The sequence below is a fragment of the Ascaphus truei genome, chromosome 2 (assembly GCF_040206685.1).
Source record: "Ascaphus truei isolate aAscTru1 chromosome 2, aAscTru1.hap1, whole genome shotgun sequence".
Taxonomy (NCBI): Eukaryota; Metazoa; Chordata; class Amphibia; order Anura; family Ascaphidae; genus Ascaphus; species Ascaphus truei.
Genome location: NC_134484.1, coordinates 110912974 through 110921311, shown reverse-complemented (window position 1 = coordinate 110921311; position 8338 = coordinate 110912974).

Below are 8338 nucleotides of genomic sequence, written 5' to 3'. Positions count from 1 at the left end.
ACCAGTGGGTAGAAGTGGCAGTGGGAAATGCATTGATTCACACAAATATAACACTCAAACGAGTGCTAACTGAATGTTCACAGTTTAATAATTATTGTGAGCAAAATTATTTTTAAAAATTAGTTTGCCCATGTTTGGGACCTCCCTCCCACCCGTGAATTACTGTGAGATGTAACAGTAACTCGTTAACACAACAAGCCTCTGTGCCAATGCCAACCTGGATGTTAAATAATTGGTGGCTGGCTGGCCGTCATTGCCAGGTGCCATTTCCAACCTAAATGTCATGGTATGGCACTGGCTGGCAAACTAGTTCGGGACGGGCTGCAGACAGCTTTCCTGGGTCCCAAGGATGACAACTTCCATTTGTCTACTTACCGGTGAACATTGGAAGCCAAGGCGCTCCAAAGGCATACAGCATAATGTTCGGGTTACAGTGGTACAGTGCCAGTCAATCCCCTCCTTTTTTGAACTCCTTATATCCTATTTGTGCTGTCAAAAGTGTAGGGTGCCCCTTCACAATTCAACAAATCTATTAAAATTCTCCAGATAAAAGGCAGGTGTCCATAATTCCCAAGGAGAGGCAGGAGGAAACTTAATATTACTTGGCATTTTAAACTATTTATTTACATCTCCTTACATTCATGTCAATGTGTACCTCTCTTTCTATGTGAGTCCTCTGTCTAACACCCCCTTCAACTGACCCTACAACTTCAAATCCCAACTGTCCTCTAGACACACTGGCAGCTCCTCTGAAGGTTCCATGACCAGCAGCTCAGCTGTTGCAAAGTCTAGGGCATTACAACAGTACTAAAGCAGTAGCAGCCCTAAGCAACCCACAGCCAAACCATGCCTACAACACAATGTCTTGGACTATAGGCTGCACCCTTATTTATATACTCCTCCACCCATAGTACATTTGTTTGCGGATTTGGATTTTTAAAAATATGAACGCATTTGAAGATCTCCAGTGAATGAAATAAAAAAAAAATTAAATTCCTTTTTGAGAGTAAAAATCCACCACGGAAAGGAACTTACAAATCTGTGCCGAATTTCCATTTCTGCAAAAACCTCACCCATCTCTAATCTGACCCCCCGACTCACAAGGAAATAGGAGGAGGGACCAAAAGCTCTGTTCCCTTTTGCTCTGCATGACACCAATAATAACACTGCATGACAATTGATGACACCAATTTAAAACAATTTTTTTTATAAAAGAGTGATGCCAGAGACCGGCAATATTCACAGTTTGAATAAATAAGCAAAACATTAAAAAGAATATATTTATTATATTTCCAAATGTGTGTGCATCTAAATCTATATGTACAAACACAGAATGTTATAATAAAATGAAAATATGGAATAGCACCAATTAGTACACGTATATATTTGTATAAATGTCTTATTTATGGAGCCCTGCTATCTTGAAATTAATTTAATAAATGCTGTACAGTACCTGAGTTGTTCTACTTTGTCCAGTAGGTGCCAGTGCTGTACAATGAGAAGCATCATTTACCAAACATAAAGCCACACATAAAACGACTTAATTGTACAGTTTCCTTTATACAATGTAGCATAGCCCCCGGACACTACCTTTTCCTTCGGCCCCTAACAGTATAAGTCCTGCTAGGGACAGGCACTGAAGGGGGTTAAGTCCTCATGAAGGCCCAGTTTGCTATTGCAGCCTTGGATACATTTACTCTATCCAAGGGCGGGCCTAGCAACAACCTAAGGGTGTCAGCCTTGGGGAGTACACTGGCTGGGTCACATGAGGTTTATGTGATGCCTGTCAGTATCAGAACTGCTCTGTTATTGGGCAGGGTTACAAACCCAACCCCCTAGGGTATATACTGGCACTCTCCCAGAAATCAGTGTGTCTCTTCCCTGCCCCTGTGGAGTTGACAACATCTACCCTGTATCCACAAGGGGATACAGGTGGAGCACCAGAAGGGAACCTAGATGGGTCTCAAGCCTTACGGTAACCTTCCAGGGAAAGGTGCAAAAAGTACCAGTTGAATCATAACAAAGTGTGGTTTACTGCCTGGAAAGAACATAGTGTCATGATGGACCATCTTGCACAAGTTCCAGGATCCATGCTGATTCGAGGTGCTGCCAAAGAATGAAGCATACTAAAAGCCTGTACTGATTCTCCCCACACCATCGCAGAGCAACTCAGAGCCCTCCTGTTGCCTCACAGGTATTCACAGCACCAGGAAACATACAGGTAGCGACCCAATCTCACATAGGGTGGGGGTAGAGGTGCTACAACAAGAAAAACACTATATTTTATACCTCATTGTGGAATGCGTGAGTAAACTTTACTTTGATTATATGTGCATGGTCAGTGCAGTATCAGCAGCTTTTAGCAAGAAACAATATTATATAATCAATATTTTCAACATTCTCAATTTGGAAAACTTATAATAAGATCTCTATCTGTCACCGAAACACAATAAGCTAAATACAAATTTTCATCCGCCATTTTCTTATCACTACCACCTACATCTCAAAGTAAATCTACTGGTTGTTGTTGTACAGTGTTGTTTGCTACCATGGTTGCCAATTTATTTTCATTTTAAATATTTAATTTCTCTGAAAATGTTCAAGCAAATGGTATATAAAATGTACTACAAAGTTGCAATATAATATGCAGGGTGTCGGACTGAGAACAGTCCAAAAGATCCGGTGCTCTAAAAAATGTATATTGCAGGTGTGTAGCTAAGAAAGCGCTGTATAATAATGTATCTGGGTCCAGTACATACAGTAGCGGCAGCTTTTATTTGAACTAATGCCGGCGGCATGCCGGGATCTACTCCGGCTGCCGCCAGTCAAGACCGCGCGCCGCCGCGTTTCCTACACGCACCCCCCCTCCACTTCGCGCGCATTTTATCCCCCCTTCCTGACCCGAACCCGGCTCCTGCTCTGCCCCTCTGCTTCCCCGCACCCCCGCTTACCTCACTTTAAACTCCAGGGGTGTCGGGGAAGCCCGGGGAAGCCGGGCGCGCACGTGACTGTGACGTCACAGTGCGCCGCAACAAGCCGCGTCTCCATGCTTCCCGCACGCATCCTGCCGTGCGGGAAGTGTTCAAATAAAAGCTGCCGCTACTGTAGAACTCTGTGTTCGTATACCTATGAGCAGTGGTCGACAAATCACCCAAAAATCTACTAGTTTCCTGAACCCCTTAACCAGTGTCTGGATGTCCCCGCTTCACAATATCTAAAGCAGCAATCCTGCCTGGGATCTTACCTGATCCGCAGTCCCTCAATGTCCAGGTACCCTCATTCCCGCAATGTTATACATTGGAGGGGATGTGTTCCCTACCTGTCTTCGGGCTAGGGGGGGTTCCGATGTCTCCCGTGTGAAGCTTGAGTCAGATCTGGAAGAAAGCAGTATAGGTTATTTTGGTGTAGTATAGGTCAGTTAATATATATAGGGTAAATAAGAGATCCAGAGTGTGAGAGAGTGTGGGTGACAGAGAGTGAGAGTGGGGGTGAGAGAGAGAGAGTGTGGGGGTGAGAGAGAGAGTGTGGGGGGGAGAGAGAGAGTGTGGGGGGGAGAGAGAGAGAGAGTGTGGGGGAGAGAGAGGGAGAGTGTGGGGGGGAGAGAGAGAGAGAGGGAGACTGTGGGGGAGAGAGAGAGAGGGAGAGTGTGGGGGGGAGAGAGAGAGAGGGCGAGAGAGAGGGAGAGTGTGGGGGGGAGAGAGAGAGGGCGAGAGAGAGGGCGAGAGGCAGAGGGCGAGAGGCAGAGGGCGGGGTGATTGGGTAACACTTCTGGTATCCCACACACACACACACACACAGAGACACACACATAGAGACACACTCACACACACAGAGAGACACACTCACACACACACAGAGAGACACACTCACACACACAGAGAGAAACACTCACACACACAGAGAGACACACTCACACACACAGAGAGAGACACACTCACACACACAGAGAGAAACACTCACACACAGAGAGACACACTCACACACACAGAGACACACACACACACACACACACAAAGAGAGACACTCGCACACACAGAGACACACTCACACACACAGAGACACACACAGAGACACACTCACACACACAGAGAGACACACTCACACACAGAGAGAGACACACTCACACACACAGAGACACACTCACAAACACACAGACACTCACACACACACACACAGAGACACTCACACACACAGACACTCACACATACACACACTCACACACACATAGACACACACACACACTCACACACACACACACACAGACACACTCACACACACACACACACACACACAGAGACACACTCACACACACACAGAGACACACTCACACACACACACACACTCACACAGAGAGACACACTCACACACACAGAGACACACACTCACACACACAGAGACACACTCACACACACAGAGAGACACACACACACAGACACACACACACAGAGACACACACACAGAGACACACTCACACACACAGAGACACACTCACACACACACAGACACATTCACACACAGACACTCACACACACAGACACACTGACAAACACACAGAGAGACACACTCACACACACACAGAGAGACACACTCACACACACAGAGAGACACACTCACACACACAGAGAGACACACACACACACAGAGAGACACACTCACACTCACACACACTCTCTCTCACACACACACTCTCTCTCACACACACACAGACACTCACACACACACACACACACACACACACACACACACACACACACACACACACACACACCTGCACACACACACACACACACACACACACACACACACACACACACACACAGAGACACTCACTCACACACACAGACACTCACACAGACACACAGACACACAGACACACACACACACACAGACACACACACACAGAGACACACACACACACAGAGACACACACACACACAGAGACACGGTATTCATTGAAAGGAGGGCCCACCTGTGCAGCAGTTCATCCAGCCAGGTGGGAGGTCCAGTTGGTCGGGCAGCCGGTGCGGTAGGTCGGGCGGGAGGTGCGTGACACCGGCAGCCGGTGCGGTAGGTCGGGCGGGAGGTGCGTGACGCCGGGAAGCCGGGTGTGAGGTCGGGCGGGAGGTGCGTGATGCCGGGAAGCCGGGTGTGAGGTCGGGTGGGAGATGCGGGCGGTGCTGGAGGTCATGCGGGCGGTGCTGGGGGTCATGCGGGCAGTGCTGGAGGTCATGCGGGCAGTGCTGGGGGTCATGCGTGCGGTGCTGGGGGTCGGGCGGGAGATGCGGCCAGTCGGGTGGGAGATGCGGGCGGGAGATGGGGCACGCGGGGGCGGCAGATGGTACATGCTGGCGCCAGGCTCCAATGGTGGCTCGGCTCGTGCGCCTCAGCTCCTTGACGCTGCGTGACATCATGACGTCACGAGCGTCATGTTGGCATGGCAGCGTGGCGTCTGACGCCGCATGGCCATTGCAGTACCTGCAAGAAGGAGCCAAATAAAATGGGCTCACATAGTGCGAGCAGGGAAAATTACATGGGGAATTCCTAGAGCCGCAGAACTACTCGCCCACGGCCTAAATGCACTCGTCACGGGCGTGTAGTTATAATGAATTGTTGAACACTGCCTATGAGTATATGCCACTTCAATAGTATGAAAGTCAAATAGTCACATTGTATGAGTGAATATGTGGCTTGATAAACAACTGGCTGCCACATGCAACACAATCACGTCGTAGTTCATTACTCACGAATACTGGACAAGTAGTGAAGTTGTCGGCAAGATCCCCAGCATACACCGACCACCACCAATACCTTTTCAGCAGCTCCTGGTGGTGAATAGCGTGGCGTCAGGCAGGGGGAAGCCCCCCGAGCAGGGGTCCGAGGACTCCTGGTGGTACGTAGAGTGGCATCAGGCAGAGGGGGAACCCCCGAGCATGAGCCCAGCCGCTCCTGATGGTGAGTAGCGCGGCGTCGGGCAGAGAGGAAACCCTCGAGCAGGAGCCCAGCCGCTCCTGATGGTACGTAGCGTGGCGTCAGGCGAAGGGGGGAACCCCCGAGCAGAAGTCCGGCAGCTCCAACGAGGGCACAATCCTCTACGGTGGGCGAAGTAGTGGAGAGACCCCCAGGTGCACCGACACACCGCCGTGTGAGCGTGGCCACAAAGTGGCTTCTTGATAATTGTATTGCCCCCTGTTTCACCAGCCAGTGAGTGCTGGGAGTGTGTGCAGTGAGTGCTGGTGTGCAGTGTGTGTGCAGTGTGTGTGCAGTGTGTGTGCAGTGTGTGTGTAGTGTGTGTGCAGTGTGTAAAAAAAATGTAAAAAAAAAAAAAAATGTAAAAAAAAAAAAAAATTTTAAACGGGAGCCACGTGAAAACCGCGTTATAACCGATTTCGCGGTATAACGGGGCGCGCTATAACGGGGTTTACCTGTATTATACATGTAAATTACATAGAATGACTACTTCTGAAATAACAATATAGATTGTCTATGATAACCCCGGGGTCAACTTGTGAAAAGGAACTCCGCAATAGATGTGCAATATGAGATGTTAATCTATCAAGAAATGTTTTAGTTCCCATTCAACATTTAACCCTTTGGGGCACAAAGTATCCATGGTAAATACCAAAAACATCTCTCTCTTGTTGAGGGAATTTAATCTATCGCCCCCTCTAACCCATGAGGCTACATGTTCGATACCAGAAAACTGAAAGTTTGCAATACCCCCTCTTTTTGGCACTCAGTGAAGTGCCTTGATACTGGGTGTTCTAGATCTCTCTTTCTTATCAGTCTGGCGTGTTCTGCCATTCTGGTTTTAAGCGGCCGGATGTCCTTTATAACAGGTTGTTGTGTGTCCTAACAGACTACTCTTTGAGAAAGCGCCCTGTGCTTGAAACATGCCAGAGCATCTCTAGGACTTCTGCCTTGTTTTTAAATCAATAAATCGTTGAAAGAAAAACCTTTGTGTCCTACTTTGCACTGGTGAGCTGTGCTCTGGTCTTCCCGTTGATCTAGATTATTGCCTTTCACCTGGATACACGCTACTTTGAAAACGCTGCTTAAAGACCCCATCTGCATATTTGCCGACACCTCCTCCCTGGTTCTATGGAACACAGCGGTTCATTTGGCTGGTGAAACAGGCGGCAATACAATTATCAAGAAGCCACTTTGTGGCCACGCTCACACGGCGGTGTATCGACGCACCTGGGGGTCTCTCCACTACTTTGACCACCGTAGAGGATTGTGCCCTCGTTGGAGCTGCCGGACGTCTGCTCGGGGGTTCCCCCCTTCACCTGATGCCACGCTACGTACCATCAGGAGTGGCTGGGCTCCTGCTCGTGGGTTTCCCCTCCGCCCGACGCCGCGCTACTCACCTTTAGGAGCGGCTGGTCTCCTGCTCGGGGGTTCCCCCTCTGCCTGACGCCGCGCTATTCACCACCAGAAGCTGCTAAAAAGGTTTTGGTGGTGGTCGGTGTATGCTAGGGATCTTGCCGACAACTTCACTACTTGTCCAGTATTCGTGAGTAATGAACTATGACGTGATTGTGCTGCATGCAGCAGCCAGTTGTTTATCAAGCCACATATTCACTCATACAACATGACTTTCATACTATTGAAGTGGCATATACTCATAGGTATACGAACACAGAGTTCTATGTACTGGACCCAGATACATTATTATACAGTGCTTTCTTAGCTACACACCTGCAATATACATTTTTTAGAGCACCGGATCTTTTGGACTGTTCTCAGTCCGACACCCTGCATATGCTACAAATAAATCCTGGTGGCTCAAAAATCAACAAGAACTGTGGCTCACATATACTTAAATTGAAGCTATCTCAATTAAGAAACTGAAATATTATGGATGCATCTTGAGGATTCAACATAAGTTCTTTGTATGCCCTGATGTGATAAGACATTTCAGTGACTATTTGCTGTCTGTTTGAACCACTTTCTATCAAGTTCTTGTTATATATGTGCCATTTGGTGATTTTTTAACCAAGATTGACCTTATTGTGTGATTATATTCATTGTATATATTTTCTTCATCAACATTTAAAACAAAATGGATGAAGAAAATCAGGATGACTCCAAATTATCCAATGCATTCGTTCATGATTGTGATGATAATTCCAAGAGAAAAAAGAGAGCTCTGCATGTTTTTGATGAGAAAACAACTGATCTGACTTGTGATAATCCCACAGATTTGATTGATAATTTTGTTAGATTAGAGAAACTCCTCACGCAGGATATTAAAATCTGGTGGGATATCACAAGTTCTGAAAACTATTTATTGGTTAACCATATCCTGAGAGGCTTGCGGTTGAGAAAAATGCCCTCA